The sequence below is a fragment of the Spermophilus citellus genome (genome assembly GCF_964194105.1).
Source record: "Spermophilus citellus genome assembly, chromosome: 13".
NCBI classification, from domain to species: Eukaryota; Metazoa; Chordata; class Mammalia; order Rodentia; family Sciuridae; genus Spermophilus; species Spermophilus citellus.
Window position 1 is genome coordinate 18,326,924 of NC_138193.1, and position 18,415 is coordinate 18,345,338.

An 18,415-nucleotide genomic window follows, 5' to 3' on the forward strand; every position below is an offset into this window, starting at 1 on the left:
TCAAAGATTTTTCTAGATTATATAATCATGCTACATTTCTATGGCTCTTAATATAGTTCAATTGATAATGCTTGCCTTGAATGCAAAAGACCCTGGGATAAATTCCCAGCACCAAAAAAACAAAAAACAAACAAACAAAAAAAAACAAAAAACTTTTCGAGGATTCTATGAACTAAAAAATTACACCTCTGGTTTAGAAGCACATTTTTTAGCTTCATATCTTTAACTACTTTTTACTATTCAAATGCTTTCAAGAACACTCCAGTATTTTTTTAACAGGGTATAATTTGGGTAAATCAATTTGGACTATGTTTTGAAAATTAAGCTAAATGATTCATTTTTATTTCTCACCATGAGATAATAGTAAAAATGTGCATAACATACAGTATATCTTCAACGTAGTTTATTTTTTTTTTGTATTCATAGTCTATTGTAATTTTGAACCTAGTCTAAACCTAGACATTCTTTTTATGAAATAGTTTCTTGATATGAAAGCAAGGGAACAAGATAAATCTACTGAAAATAATACTTCCTCACCAAACAGTTTGTGTAAATACCTCAAAATTTAAGAAAATCATCATTTTATTTTTTTCAACATGGCAAATCTGTTTACTATAAACCCCCACATGAAAGGGTGAAGTGGACAAATCCACACAGCACACAAGGAAAACACAGAGACTTAAAGCATTTTCAACTGGAAATCAGTGGTTTCCAATTCTGTCTTAAGTGTACAGGCACTTGAAGGGCTCTTTAATTTTAAAAAGAAAAAATGCATTAAAATAATATAATCCATAACCCTGGATTTCATATGCCTGGAGAAAAACCCACCCATCAGTGTTCTTGAAAGATTGGAAAAAAAAATTACCATGTATAGTAAAACTAATAAACACTACTTTAAATTAACATCTTTTAAAAAATGAGTTGCAAAGACACATAAGATATATGCTCATGAATTTAGCTACACAATTTTTCAGTTTTTTGTTTTGTTTTGTTTTTAGCTATGAAAAGTACTTGTGATAATCAACTAACAAATAGAAAAAAATCGTATTTTAAATAAAAATTCTGGAGATTCTTGTTGATATGGTACTGGTATTACAGCTTTATATTTGAAGTGAGTAAGCACATTATGGCAGGAACACATGGCATAAAATTGCACCAGGTGTCAACAATTTGTTCCAAATACATACTCTACCAAGAACTAAACAATTCCCAATAGGCATTACCTTCTAATGTTTTGACTAAATAAAACAACCTTAGGAACAGACTTCTAATACATGGACCGTTATGAGGCAGTTATTTAAACCACCAAACCTGTATTGTATTATTGATGTCCTTTGCATACACTGATCTTTGATAGTCATTTTTCCCCATTCAACTCAGTTAAAAATTACTGGTAATACACCAGGCACAGGACACAGTTATAAGTGTCTTGATTATGAAACACATCATTTTATCAAAGAATTTAATAGGAGACAATTATTAAAGAAAATTTCTTAAGCCATGGGTTGTGTTGCATGCCAATAATCGTACAATGAAGGTGTCTGGTACTGCTGGATTGCAAGTTCAATGACAGGCTTGGAAACATAGCAAGGTGTCATTTATGGATGCACTTCAAATTGTTCATTTAAACATTCAAGAACATTTGAGTTATCTCTTATATTGAACCATTAGGACTAGTGGGGCCATCCATAATTTTAAATAAATAATTATTCTATTCGGCTTATTCTTTCCTAGTATTTCAATGACACTATATTTTATTTTTACTGGTTGCTATGAAAATCATAATTTCCATCTTATCATTTCAACTTAATTAGAGTCAATATTATATCTGTTTACTAAATACAAACTAAAAACCTTACCACAGACTGTTTATTTTCTTGAACCCTTTGTGCAATTACTATAAATATTAATGTACACATTGTATATCCCAAAATACACCATATAATTTTTGTACAAAAAATCATAGATTATTATAAAACAAAGAAAAACAAGTAACAATCATAAGACTAACAATGTATGCTATCCATGGTGGTACACACCTATAATTCCAGTGACTTGAAAGGATGAGGCAGGAAGATCACAAGGACAAATATTGCCTCTGTTACTTAGCAAGGCTCTAAGTCATTCAGCAAAACGCTATGTCTAATAAAAATATTAAAAAGGTGTAGGAGCTGGGGATGCAGCTCAGTGGTTAAGTGGACCTAGGTTCAATCAATGGTACCAAAATAAAGATTTCTAATATATTATAAAACTTAGGCTGTACGGTAAAACTAACAGGATATATTATTCTTTGTACTGATTGTTGTATGTTCTACAAGATACTTTGCTTTCAGCTTTCTAAAGTTTTTAGGAAAGTGAATTCAAGAATTCCAAAGTCACTAAACACTACACAATAAGGAGTATAGAGATCCTTTAATACCCCTGGTGAAAACTCTAAAACACATTAGAGATGAAAAACAGTTCTATGTGACCATTGTTAAATAATTTAAGTCTTCACTCTTACAATTGTATTTACACAATAAAAACACACTTTAGATAACATTCAGCCAGAAATTCACCACATAATACACATTAATCAGAAGCCCAAGTGCATATGCTTTGTTGACTTTTTTATTTTCTCTAAAGTATCCTATTTTTATACACTTCATTTATGAGGACCTTGAAAATATCTACTTTTTAAGTTCTGTCATTACTCATTTGAGGAAAGAACAAAATTAATATAGCAAGAGATAAAAAGATCTTACTTTCACCATATTAAAAACATTGGTGAGCATCTCACAAACCTACAATTCAGAAACAAACAAACAAAAAAGACCACTAAAGAGACACAAATACATCCACTCAGAGAAAGAAGTGAAAGAAACATTAAACAGTAAATTTCCTGTTCTCAATTAAGTAGATGACAGAAGCAATAAAGAATCCCTCCAATCTTTAAAAATAAAAACAAATATTTTCAGAAAGTTTGTCAGAATCAGCCCTACATGTGAACACTGCAAAATATAAAATATATTCAAAAGTATTTTATAACAAAATACTTTATAAAGAATAAGTAGTGCGAAGTTTTATAAAACATAGAATACTTCCTAGAGTCACGTCTACAGTAAGCAGAAGTTAAGAAATTAAAGGAAAAAAGTTTAAATACTGAAAAATTTGAAGAATTTGCTTTACCAAGCTGTTGTTTCTGTTTCTGAAAATATGATAGGCACCTTTCAATTATAATTTGCAAATATATGCACAGCCTGAACAACAACTATTTATATTTGATACTTACCACTTTAGCATCATTCTGTTTGGTCACATCATCAATTAAACTTGCAAAAAATCCCTAGATTCTCATTGCTACCAAAGGAAATAATCACAAATATAACAGTTTAAAATAATAGAAACTCATTCTTTTATAGACATGGATGTTTTTTATTATCACAACAGAGGATTAATATCAAAGTATTACCAAAGCCAAACTCTTTCCACAAACTCTGGAAGAGAATCATTTTAGCTTCTAATGGCTATTGGTCTCTTTTCTATGGTTACATGTTTCCCTTCTTTTTTGTAGTGATGCAGCCTTCAAAAGAGTAAAGAGAGACAAACTCTCTGTAACTATATCTATCTATCTATCTATCTATCTATCTATCTATCTATCTATCTATTTAAACATTTGTAACCACAGAAAAGATACCAGTAGCCATTAGAAGCTAAAATGATTTTAGAAAGATAGATATACATAAGGATAGATATAGATAACAGAGTGTGAGAGAGAGCACATGATGCTGTCACAGTAAGTTATGACATTCAAACTTCATAGAATCTGAGAACTGTAGAAATATAGAATGCAGATGCTGCATTGAGTTATTTTATTCTTGCAGAGAATAATTAAAAGAATCACACAAAAGGATATTTTATGCACAGTGGATGAAAAAAGAGAGGGAACACAGAGCCAGGAGAATGTAGCAAAAGCAGGTTAATTATGCACAAAAGTGAGTGTAATGGGTAAAAAATGTGACATTATACACTGTCTCTAGATGCAGACCAGAGGACAGAGCCATGTCCAGAGTGCCGGTCTTATTTGTTTTTTTCTTGGAACCCTGGAAACTCTCTCAATCCCATGGGACATTGGATTATTTCAACTAATACTCTATTCATACTTTCTGCCTGTCCTTGATCATCCTCTTACAATAAGCATGCATGATACTTATTTGAAAACTGGTAAAGGAGAAACTACATCAGTGAACTCTTTTACTTTATTTTTTAAAACTTTCCCTGTATATTTCCATGGATTTATGTACCTAAAGGGCATTTTTTAATATTTTAGAATGAGGAACACTCAGTGATCAAAGCTAAAATATAAATTGGGAGAAAATACTTGCAAAGTACATATGTAGCAAAAAAAATGATATGACAGAATGAAAGTGGAGTTATATTTGTGAAAAGACATACCAAAAGAGTATGTTACAGAAAAAAAAAAAACATTTCTAAATCCACTTAATGAAAGAAGAAATATTCAACAATCACATAAATTTTCAAAAAAAGAGTATAAATCACTACAACTGAGACAAGTTAACACTAAAGCAAATTCACTATTGCATACCAATCAGGAAGGAAAACATGAAAAAGAAGGGGAAAAAAAGATTGAAATTACAAACATGCTAATTTATTAGAATTGTCAAATCCTTTTCTTTTCCATGCAAAATTTAGAGCCTTGTGGAAAAAATGATTTGGTACTGCCTAAATAGGTAAACATTAATGAGTCATCAGTTCTATTCTTGGGCAACAAAATATTCTGAATGTTTAAACAGGTAATTGCCACTGCAGTTTTCATCATGAAAATAGACTGCATCTACCGTGACCTTCTACATTCCAGATTCCCTAAGTCAAGGCCCTGGTTACCAAGATTCCCATAAGCCTATACCCAGTACCACAACAATGTCAGAGTAAAGCATAAGGAATGTGGCATAGTTGAGAATCAAGGATCTGAACCTAGACACAATGGAAGAAAATGCAAACTAGAGAGAGTAAAAGAAAAAGTGGTGAGTGAGTAAAAGAATGGATCTGAGGAGGAAGAAGAGACTGTGAACTGTGTATTAGATGAGAAAAACATTCATCCCAAGTGAGAGAAAACAAACATATTGTGGCAGCATAATATTTACCCCAGTGGCCTCATATTTAGAAATTCCTAAAAACTAGAACTTAAAGGTGTAATAGTGTAATCAAACAAGTATGCAACACATCTGGCTTTCTGCCCCTACCAGAGATGTCACACTCTTTTTCTTTAAGACTACTAATTTCTTCCTCTCCAGGCACTGCTCATCCAACTTAAATCTGTTGTTGCTCCACTTCTGGACCTGTTCCATTTAAGCTCCCTCAGATTGTCTCCAGTAACTCATACCTATTTTTTTTTCTTTTTCTTTAAACAGTCCCACCAAATCCTTATACTCTTGTAATGTTTCATACCTGAACTCTTAATGCACCATCCCTGACATTTTGAGCTACCCCTCTTTTTTCTGACTCCTGAATCACCCTCCAATTAGTTCCACCAAAGCTTTAAGCATATTTGGTGTAAGATTGTGTTTCCTACACAATGCATTACATATTTTACTCATCTTTTATATAATTAAATAAATAAATGGTCCCACTCCTGTATATATTAATTATTTTAAAGAATAATACATTAAAAAAACAAGTTGGAATGGAAATTGAAGTTACCACTAGGGTGACTGGAGGGTATATTGAAAGCAATAGGACATGAAGCTCTTCTCTGTAGCATCATTAATGTTCTATTTTTTAATAGAAATAGTAGTTACATAGTAGGTTCCACTTTTAATAATTCATTGATCTGTAGAGTTTTGGTGCATTTCAAGTACTTGCATCATTAAATAAGATCAAATTATTTCACAAAAGGTGGTGGGGAAGAGACTAAAAAGGGCACTAGAAAATACTTTGATGTAATGAATGAATTAATTCATTATTGAGCTGAAATGTGGTAAAGTGCTTGCCTCACATGCATAAGTCCCTGGGTTCTATTACCAGGACCAAAGAAAAAAAATTTGTAAACTTTTTGAAAATTTGTTAATTTGTAAATGTTTTTGGAAATTAGACACATTTTGAAAAATATGTCTAAGTTATGGTTAAAAAGTAATTACACTATTAAATTATGAATTAAAAATGAAACTAAGAATTCATTAGCTGTATATCGGTCTCAATATTTTGAGAAAGGATATTTTTATAGGTAGAGAGTAGAGGAAAAATACTAACAAAGAAGTAATATTTAAACATATTAACAGTGAATATAGCATAAAAATTAGCAGTAATTCCAAAAGTTGCATTGAGAATACAACTAAAATTAAAAGAATTCTGGTAAATTTCACACGTAAAATTTTATGTATTAGTAAAATTTTAAAGTATTATTTATGTATTATATACTTTTAAAATGTATGGTGTGTATAATGATGCCTCATTTAATGATGTGGATGCATTCTGGAAAATGCACCATAAGGTGATTCTGTTATTTTGCTCTTGATGCAGGGTACTTACATAATTCTAGATGATATACACCACTATATACCTAGGTTGCTATTTAGCCACTAGAGTACATAAAACATTGTGCCACACATGACTGTAGGATTTAAAATGAGCTAGATATTTAACTCATTATTCTGTATAATTACATAAATAAATCATACATATAGATCTCATAATGAGGTGAAAAATTAGCCCTGTGGAACTAAAGATATAATATTTAAAAAGACTCTGGCAATTTACACAATGATAAAACTCAGAAATTGAGCTACAATAAAGTAGAAAAAATGACATCGTTTCCAAAGAAAGTTGCATAAAAAATGGAGTATCTGAATAAAAAAAATGCCATTGTATCATTTCTTGGTATGACTTAATAAAGCATTCACTGGTAAAAATAATAATAATAATTTAATATAAAAGAAAAATATAAAATATGCAAAGTTTTTATAAGAAACAAATTTATACAGTATATCTAATGGTGGTGACTATAAAACCAGCTATTTAGAAGGAAAATAAAGAAAAATTTCAAAATCAAGATTAGCTTAAGCATCTTAGTGAGATGCTTACTCAAAATAAACTTGACATAGGACTGTCAATGTGCCTGAGTAGTATGGTACACCTTTCTTTAATTATCTAAAATAATAAAATAATAATGATATTAACAGACAGAAGTATGGTTGTTTGTTTCCAAAGTTAAATGTTACCTTTATAGCAAAACAGATTGTCACATTCATAGAACTAAGAATACAGAAAAAAATGATACTTATCTATGTTCATGCAGGGGCATCCATGGGCTTAAAACCCTGAGATCAGGACAGAGAAGTTAAATCACAAATAATTTGGTTTATGCATTTATGGGTGTTCAGCAAACAAAGAGCTCCAGTCTCCAGCTTGCCCGTCTAAAAATTTCATGACAGCCAACTTTTCCCAGCAGGAAATTTTTTCTTCACTGACTGATGTAATCTCTTAACATCTTCCATTCAATGGAAGAAAAAGTCCAGAGTTCTGAATTTGAGGTCCTGCTTCTCAGACATATAGAAAGCACAGGAGAAAAAAGCAACTCAGTCACTTATATACCAGCAACACTTTTATGCAGAGAAAAAAAAATACATCTGGATTTGGGATTCTCTCTTGATGATCATACCAATCAGTACCACAAAATCTGAGGAGATCCCATGCATCCAGAACAAAGCTGTCCACATATGCTCCAATCCATGGCTGAAGATACCATGATTGGATAGTACAGAATGTTCAGAATTTCAGCTGCTGATGTTTTTTCCCACTGAATTGGCCAGAGGAGACTAAGAATGAACTTCTCTATAAGATGATTCATTTTTGCATGGAGTCTGCTGGGCAGTTCCCATCTACCAAAACCACTTCCAGCCATAGTAATTGCTGTTTGAAATGTCTTTCAAAAAGAGTCTTCCCTTAAAGTGTACAGATACAGTCTAAAAACTGTGCACAGTCATTATTGCCTGGCTTTCAGGGTGACTTGCATTCTCTCTATAGATTATTTTTATTATCTGGGTAGAAGCAGAATCTGGTTTTCCTGAGCATTGAGAAGGAAGCCTAGAAATGAATCTGAAAGAATGACAAGCTCCAGAAATTAAAACTCAAGTAGATAGTGTAAGTCATAACTTTTGTACTTATCATATGTTGGATTGAACAATTATCACCCAAGAGCAACTGAATATAAACTGCTGCCCCTTAGTCTGAATCCACTGAGCCTACTATCCAAATGACAGGAGATGGCACCACCTCCACGAATGAATGAGGTCAGAAGGAGTCAAGATAAGCAGGTTCTTGGGTACATTTACTTCACTTTTCTTTTAAGGTGATTAGAATTGAGTACAGATAACAGCTTTTTTAAAAGGCAAGTTTTTCCAAAAGTGATGGAGTCTAGCCATGCAGTAGTATATTTAAATTAAGCCTTTTATATAGGATAATATCAATGTATGAATTATATGCATACTTATTGTTAACTATTGGAAACCATATAATGGGCAATAACTTTTTTTGTATTTAACTTTTCTGATCTATTTTCTAAAAAGGCAGTTAGAGCTCTCAACTGGGAAGTAACCCCCTAATGTCCAATACAAATAGTGTTAGGCACAGGTGTAGATTTTAAGTATTTTAATATATACAAATAAAAAAGACATAGTTGAAATTTATTTTAATCACAAAACTGAATATATCAAGAGTAGTATTATTATGTGACAAATATATAATTACTAATAAAGAAGATATATGTATTTAGAACTAAATTCTCACAACTCCCTCTATTTTAAGGCTCTAGAACATCTTAATTCATAGTGGTTACATTCAGTTTTGAGAATATGGCTCCTCTGACCTTGGCGAATCAAAGAGCCTGGACCCCTTCATTCTATGCAAGAGGTGGGAGAATACACTTTTTAATCAATGCTTTTCCACAAAACCAAATAGCAAAAGTGGCACTACCCTCAGAAAGAGAAGGAAGACAAAACAGACAGGGTCCAAAAGATGATGATGTTATTTCAATTTGATGCTGAACACAAACTTATTTCCATTTCAGATGTCAGACAGCATAAAAGAGAAGACAGAGTTCCAAGAGTTGGATGTCTCATTTTGGTATATCTTTTCACAGCCTTGACTCAAAAACTTAAATATATTAAAGACAAACATCTTATTTTGCAACTTAGCCTTTCACCTAATGCCTAGGATGTGATAATGTTTCCTCATTTGATATGAGGTACTGGGAGAGTTTTAGCATCAATGTGATGTATACATGTCTGCACAAGCTAATAGCACCTCAATAATGGTCCGGACTTAAATTAGGGAAAAAGAAAAACAGTACCAATAAGGCAACTGCTGTTTTCCACAGAATTTTCTCAAAGTATGACAGAATCCTGGTTTCCAATTATAATTGATAGATGAGTCAGCCTAGAGATTATTAGATGATGATTGGTCTTCAATTAATTCATGCTGGCCTTATCTGTTTTTTCATGGTAGAAACAGCTGATGACTGCTTAACTTCAGAGGGTAAGCTATCATCCTCACCAGAAGCACCTTAATTATCTGCTTTGATAATTCCTCCTCTAATGTGGGCTTGTTATTTTGTACACAACAGGATTTGAAAAGTAAAATCAAAAGAAATAAAGACCTTTTGATTATAGGTACCATACTATTCACTTTCATCTTTACTGGTTCCTATGAGCCACAATAAATTAAAAAAAAAAAAATGCCAGGCACAGTGGTGCATGACCAAAATCCAAGTGGCTGAGGAGACTGAGGCAGGAGGATTGTTTAAAAAAGTTTAAACTGAGCCTCAGAAATGTCAAGGAACTAAGAAACTCAGTAATACCCTGTCTAAAATAAAATACAAAATAGGGCTGGGGATGTGGCTCCATAGCCAAGTGCTGCTGAGGTCAATCCCTAGTACTCCATACCCCCACCAAAAAAAAAAAAAGAAAGAAAGAAAAAAGGAGGAAAGAAGGAAGGAAGGAAGGAAAGAAGGAAAAAAGAAAGAAGTAAAGAAAGAAAAGAAAAAAGGAAGGAGATAGGGAGGAAAGAAAAGAAAAGAAAGAAATATTAGATCTTGGACTTGAAAACAGATTCTGCATTTTAAGAGGTCAAGACTAAAAAACACAATACTAAATTAGGGGAAAAAAAAGAGATAAATAATCAAACATGGCAGGAAGTACAAACCATATATCAATAGTAACTCTAAACGTTAATGGCTTAAACTCTCCAATAAAGCGACATAGGCTGGTAACATGGATTAAAAAAACAAATCCAACAATATGCTACCTCCAGGAGACACATCTGACTGGAAAAGACATACACAGGCTCAAGGTAAAAGGTTGGGAAAAAATATACTAAGCACACGGACCTCGTAAGCAAGCAGGCGTGGCCATTCTCATATCGAATAAAAACGACTTCAAGACTAGTTAATAAAAAGGGATAAAGAAGGACATTATATACTGTTAAAAGGAACCATTCACCAACAAGACATAACAATTATCAATATTTATGCACCAAATAATGGCGCTGCGACATTCATAAAACAAACTCTCCTCAAGTTCAAGAATCAAATACACCACAACACAATAATCATGGGTGACTTCAACACACCTCTCTCACCATTGGACAGATCCTCCAAACAAAAGTTGAATAAAGAAACTATTGACCTCAATATCACAATCAATAACCTAGACTTAACTGACATATATAGAATATATCAACCATCATCAAGTGGATATACTTTTTTCTCAGCAGCACATGGAACCTTCTCAAAAATAGATCATATATTATGCCATAGGGCAACCCTCAGTAAATATAAAGGGGTTGAGATAATACCATGCACTTTATCAGATCATAATGGAATGAAACTGGAAATCAATGATAAAAGAAGGAAGGAAAAATCCTACATCACATGGACAATGAAAAATACGTTACTAAATGATCAATGGGTTAAAGAAGACATAAAGGAGGAAATCAAAAAATTCTTAGAGATAAATGAAAATACAGACAAAACATATCGGAATCTATGGGACACAATGAAAGCAGTTTTAAGAGGGAAATTCATTGCCTGGAGGTCATTCCTCAAAAAAAGGAAAAACCAACAAATAAATGAGCTCACACTTCATCTCAAAGCCCTAGAAAAGGAAGAGCAAAACAATAGCAAATGTAGCAGAAGGCAAGAAATAATTAAAATCAGAGCAGAAATCAATGAAATTGAAATAAAAGAAACTATTTAAAAAATTAAGAAAACAAAAAGTTGGTTCTTTGAAAAAATAAATAAGATCGACAGACCCCTAGCCATACTAACGAAGAGAAGAAGAGAGAGAAATCAAATCACTAACATACGGGATGAAAAAGGCAATATTACACAGACGCTTCAGAAATACAGAAAACAATTAGAAATTATTTTGAAAACCTATATTCCAATAAAATAGAAGAAAGTGAAGACATCGATAAATTCCTTAAGTCATATGATTTGCCCAGACTGAGTCAGGAGGAAACTCACAACTTAAACAGACCAATATCAATAGATGAAATAGAAGAAGCAATTAAAAAACTTCCAACCAAGAAAAGCCCAGGACCGGATGGGTATACAGCGGAGTTCTACAAAACCTTTAAAGAAGAATTAATACCAATACTTTTCAAGTTATTTCAGGAAATAGAAAAAGAGGGAGCTCTTCCAAATTCATTCTATGAGGCCAACATCACCCTGATTCCGAAACCAGACAAAGACGCCTCAAAGAAAGAAAACTACAGACCAATATCTCTAATGAACCTAGATGCAAAAATTCTCAATAAAATTCTGGCAAATCGGATACAAAGGCATATCAAAAAAATTGTGCACCATGATCAAGTAGGATTCATCCCTGGGATGCAAGGATGGTTCAATATACGGAAATCAATAAATGTTATTCACCACATCAATAGGCTTAAAGATAAGAACCATATGATCATCTCAATAGACGCAGAAAAAGCATTTGACAAAGTACAGCATCCCTTTATGTTCAAAACATTAGAAAAAATAGGGATAACAGGAACTTACCTCGACATTGTAAAAGCTATCTATGCCAAGCCTCAGGCTAGCATCATTCTGAATGGAGAAAAATTGAAGGCATTCCCTCTAAAATCTGGAACAAGACAGGGATGCCCCCTATCAGAACTTCTATTCAATATAGTTCTCGAAACACTGACCAGAGCAATTAGACAAACGAAAGAAATTAAAGGCATAAAAATTGGAAAAAAAGAACTTAAATTATCACTATTTGCGGATGACATGATTCTATACCTAGAAGACCCAAAAGGTTCTACAAAAAAACTACTAGAACTAATAAATGAATTCAGCAAAGTGGCAGGATAGAAAATCAACACACATAAATCAAAGGCATTTCTGTATATCAGCGACAAAACTTCTGAAGTGGAAATGAGGAAAAACACTCCATTCACAATATCCTCAAAAAAAATAAAGTACTTAGGAATCAACCTAACAAAAGAGGTGAAAGACCTATACAATGAAAACTACAGAACCCTAAAGAAAGAAATAGAAGAGGATCTTAGAAGATGGAAAAATATACCTGTTCATGATTAGGCAGAACTAACATCATCAAAATGGCGATATTACCAAAAGTTCTCTATAGGTTCAATGCAATGCCAATCAAAATCCCCATGGTATTTCTTGTAGAAATAGATAAAGCAATCATGAAATTCATATGGAAAAATAAAAGACCCAGAATAGCAAAAACAATTCTAAGCAGGAAGTGTGAATCAGGTGGTATAGCGATACCAGATTTCAAACTATATTACAGAGCAATAGTAATAAAAACAACATGGTACTGGAACCAGAACAGGCGGGTGGACCAATGGTACAGAATAGAGGACACAGAGACTAATCCACAAAGCTACAACTATCTTATATTTGATAAAGGAGCTAAAAACATGCAATGGCGAAAGGATAGCATCTTCAACAAATGGTGTTGGGAAAACTGGAAATCCATATGCAACAAAATGAAACTAAATCCCCTCCTCTCGCCACGCACAAAATTCAACTCAAAGTGGATAAAGGAGCTAGATATCAAATCAGAGACTCTCCATCTGATAGAAGAAAAAGTTGGCTCCGATCTACAGATTGTGGGGACGGGCTCAAAATTCCTTAATAGGACACCCATAGCACAAGAGTTAATAACAAGAATCAACAAATGGGACTTTCTTAAACTGAAAAGTTTTTTCTCAGCAAGAGAAACAATAAGAGAGGTAAATAGGGAGCCTACATCCTGGGAACAAATTTTTACTCCTCACACTTCAGATAGAGCCCTAATATCCAGAGTATACAAAGAACTCAAAAAATTAGACAATAAGAAAACAAACAACCCAATCAACAAATGGGCCAAGGACATGAACAAACACTTCACAGAGGAGGACATACAAACAATCAACAAGTACATGAAAAAATGCTCACCATCTCTAGCAGTCAAGGAAATGCAAATCAAAACCACCCTAAGATACCACCTCACCCCAGTAAGATTGGCAGCCATGATGAAGTCAAAAAACAACAAGTGCTGGCGAGGATGTGGGGAAAAGCGTACTCTTGTACACTGCTGGTGGGACTGCAAACGGGTGCGGCCAATTTGGAAAGCAGTATGGAGATTCCTGGGAAAGCTGGGAATGGAACCACCATTTGACCCAGCTATTGCCCTACTCGGACTATTTCCTGAAGACCTTAAAAGAGCACACTACAGGGATAATGCCACATCGATGTTCATAGCAGCACAATTCACAATTGCTAGACTGTGGAATCAACCCAGATGCCCTTCAATAGATGAATGGATAAAAAAATGTGGCATTTATACACCATGGAGTATTACGCAGCACTAAAAAATGACAAAATCACGGAATTTGCAGGGAAATGGATGGCACTAGAGCAGATTATGCTTAGTGAAGCTAGCCAATCCCTAAAAAACAAATACCAAATGTCTTCTTTGATATAATGAGAGCAACTAAGAGCAGAACAGGGAGGCTGAGCAGGAAGAAAAGATTAGCATTAAACAAAGACATGAGGCGGGAGGGAAAGGGAGAAAAAAAGGGAAATCACATGGAAATGGAGGGAGACCCTCATTGTTATACAAAATTACATATAAGAGTTTACGAGGGGAATGGGATAACAAACATGGAGGGAAATGAATTTCAGTAGATGGGGTAGAGAGAGAAGATGGGAGGGAAGGGGAGGGGGGATATTAGAGGATAGGAAAGGTAGCAGAATGCAACAGTCACTAATATGGCAGTATGTAAAAATGTGATGTGTAACCGATGTGATTCTGCAATCTGTATTTGGGGTAAAAATGGGAGTTCATAACCCAATTGATTCTAATCTATGAAATATGATTTGTCATGAGCTTTGTAATGTTGTGAACATCCAATAAAAAAAAAAGAAATATTAAATGGAGAATAAGTAGTCTATGCCTTAAGCAAATTGATATAAATGCATATTTATGTTTCAAGTTATGCTATTGGATTTTAGATGACATTATGTACAATATTTAATATGAAATGTATCTTACACCAGAATATGAGTTAAAACTATAAAACTTAAGAAAAAAAACAATTACATATTTCTAAATGAGATTTATGCTTCCAAAGTAAAAATAAGAAATAATAAATTGGACTTGAAACAACTTCTGTACAAAAAATCACCTCAACATGAAAGTGAAGACATAATTATGAAGTTTTCCTTTTTGTTTTCAAAGAAGTATTTGTTCCAGTTTCTCACATTGGCTAGAGGGCAGTCAATCCTCCTTATTAAGAAGCTGATTGAGCCCACAGCCTATATATATATATATATATATATATATATATATATATATATATATATATATATATATATATATATATATATATATATATATATATACCCTTCATAATTACCCCACAATAAGAGACTCAACCATTGAAAGATGTTATACATCCCAGAGACCCTCAAATTTTTCAAGCTGTTAAGTCAATGATAAGTCCTAAGATCTAGATGACTTCATAGAACTTGACATGTACAAATTTCTGACACAGTTCTAATTTGTTTTTGTGAGACTGTTGAATAAACCACTATGTGTTTATTTTCTGCAGCATTCTTTTGTTCCTTTTGCCTATCCAAATGCAACTATTTTACATTTTGTAAAAAAAAAAAAAAAAAAAAAAAATTTGCAAAAAAATACCCTAAAATGGATCAATATGGAAAAGAAAAATAGGTCATTATGCAGAAAATTGAAAATCTCATTCCTCTTTGATATAAAAGTAAAATTAACTTGGTGATTTTTTGGTACAATAAAGAATTACTAGATGAACAAGCATTTACCTCTGAAATATACCAAAAGTAATTAGAAATCTGTCATTCATATAGGAATATTTATCGCTGGACTATTCATAAGAACCAAAATGTAAAATCAATGCAAGGTAAATAGATAAATGGAAACATGTAAATCCTTACAGTAGAATATTACTCAGCAATATTATCTTTCTGATACTAGGAATTGAACTTTGGGCCTCACACAGGCTAGAAAAGCACTCTACCTCTGAGCTGTTATCCCAGCAATATTGAACAAGTATGTTTCATGAGAGCACTAAATGTTACAATAAATGTGTACATGGAAACCTTAAGCTAACTGAAAATAAGCAGAAAACTGTAATGTGTTTAACAATTAATATTATTTGTAATTTTCTGAGCAAGTAAATTCAAGAAGCAAAAACACATATTAGTCATTGCCAAGAGCTTTCTGAAAAAGAAAAAGAAAAAAGAAAAAACTGCTAGTGGACACTAATTTCTTTTCATCTAAAATAGTTCCTGAAACTAAATTTTGGAATGGTACACATGTGAATATGCTAAATGATAAAGAATTACACCCAGAAAATATTTATAAAGTTAATTTTATGTTCACATGTTCTTTGCAGAAATTAAAAGATAAATAATTTATGGAATGCATAAAGCAGGCAAAATTCTAGCCAGTAAAATAGAAAAATAAAAATGTAACTGATTATTGTTCAAAAAGACACTGATTTTCATTATGAGATCCACTTACATTTATGTGAATATACTGTGGCTTTTTTAATTTTCATTTTTACTTTATAATTTTAATAAGTATATAAGAAAACTATGTATATACATCAACCACTATTGTAAAGTTGCCTAGTTTTTAATATTCTTATGTTAATAAATATTTATTTGTGTGTGTGTGTGTGTGTGTGTGTGTGTGTGTGTGTGCATGCACTGATGGAGATCAAACCCAAGATCTTGCACAAGCATGGCAGGTGTTTCACTGTTTTGCCACAACCCATATACAAATGTATGTTTTTAATCATGGTTCTCTCTCTCTCTCTCTCTCTCTCTCTCTCTCTCTCTCTCCAAAACCCATGTACAAACATACATTTTTAATCTTGGTTGCCTCTCTCTCACTCTTTCTCTCTCTCCTTTCTTCTCTCTCTCCCTTTCTGTCTCTCTTTGTCTCTCCCTCTCTCTGCCCCTTATTTTCTATCTTTCTCTCACTCTCTCTGTTTTGCATTTTTAGACACAGAGGGCACCTTGGGGTCATATACCAATGAATTACATCCCTAATCCTTTTGATTAGTTTTTACAGTGGCAGACAGTTTTTCTAAGTGTATTCGGCTGGCCTCCAATTTATAATCCTCCTGCCTCAGCCCTCAGTCCTGGGATTACAGGTATGTCTTGCGATATCTGTCTATTTACCTCTTTTTGAAAGGATATCTAATGCGAATTTTAAACTTTGTATTATATATATTTCTTATTGCTAAAATTAACATTTATTATGTTCTAATGAACATTCTGCTAATAATCTATTGATTGTTGTTGCTGTTTTATGAGTGAATAAATATTTTACCTGATTAACTACTATCTTCTAATACTTCACACATATGCTTTCTTGTATTGCCTATTTATTTTATATAGAATATAAACTTGATCTCCCTGCTGATTAGTGTTCTCAGTCTCACACACTCCTCAGTTCTCTGGGTCCCTCAGCCTCCTCAATCCCGCTTTTGCTCTAGTTAAGTGTCAGCAATCTTCTTATCTATGCTTGTGCATATGTTCTGGGTCTTATTCTAACATAGCAAGGCTCAGGTCTGTGTTAAAACAAACAAAAATCATCTATATCTCATGGCCATGTTTTCAGACAGAAGGAACTATGCATAGGGACAGTCAGATTTATGAAAAAAGGAGTCACAAGCATTTACTAAAAGACAAAATGAAAACTGAGAAATAAGTTCTTGAGGATAAAGTTCCCTGATGTTATTTACACATATATGAGTAATACACAATTTATCATACATCTGTAAAACTGGCAATTTTGGAAGCTGAGGCCAGAGGATTACAAATATAAAGCAAGCTAAGCAAGGTCATTCTATTTCCAATTGTGCTCTCTTAAAATCTAATAACTATAGGGGGGCAGTGGAACACTACTGTAATTAAAGAAATGTTCAAGGTTGAGTCAGGAGGATTGCAAGTTGGAGTCCAACTTTGACAACTTAGTGAGGTCCTATGCAACATAGAGAGACCATGTCTTAAAATTGAAAATACTCAGGTTGTGACTCATTGGTAAAGGGTCAATGGGGTAAATCACCAAAACCCCTAAAATAACTAATACCTGAAATTTATTAAAAATGAATTAATTATCTAACAGTTCTTTAAATTACAAAATCAGCACTTAGTTTTTAGGTGAAAAAAATCTGCACTAAACGTTGTTTAGCCTCAATTTTAATTTCTACTTGAAGGAGATAAATTAAATTTGCAAATGAAAGGTACATGATATATATTGTAAATAACTGAAGAATTGTAATCCCCTGAGACCAGGATATATACACTACTTTTAGTTCATTATCCAGATTCATGAAACCTAATTATTATAATTGTATGGGTTTAATAACCAGTGATTATATATATATATATATATATATATATATATATATATATATACACACATACATGCTTTGTGGATGGACTTTTATTTATTTATTTATGTATATGTGATGCTGAGAATTGAACCCAGTATAATTTTAGTAAGTTGTGATGGTGAGGCCAACCAATAAGTACAAGACTTCTTGTTATGATGGTGAATTTCTGTAATAACAGTAGCTCAGAAGGCAAAAGCAGGTAATTCTCAAGGTTAAAGGCAACCACAGAAATTTAACAACAAAAAAAAGTTTTTGAACTAACTCAGTGGTTAAGTTTCTCTGGGTTTAATTCCTGATACTAATGAAAGTACAAAACAAATTGGACAACATAAGCAGACATGATTTTGCTCAATTATAGAGCACTGCTAGATTTGATCCCCATTACAAAGAAAAATAAAAATAAGAAGAATAAAATAAAGAGCCACACATTTACTTACGCCAATTCCAGAATACAATT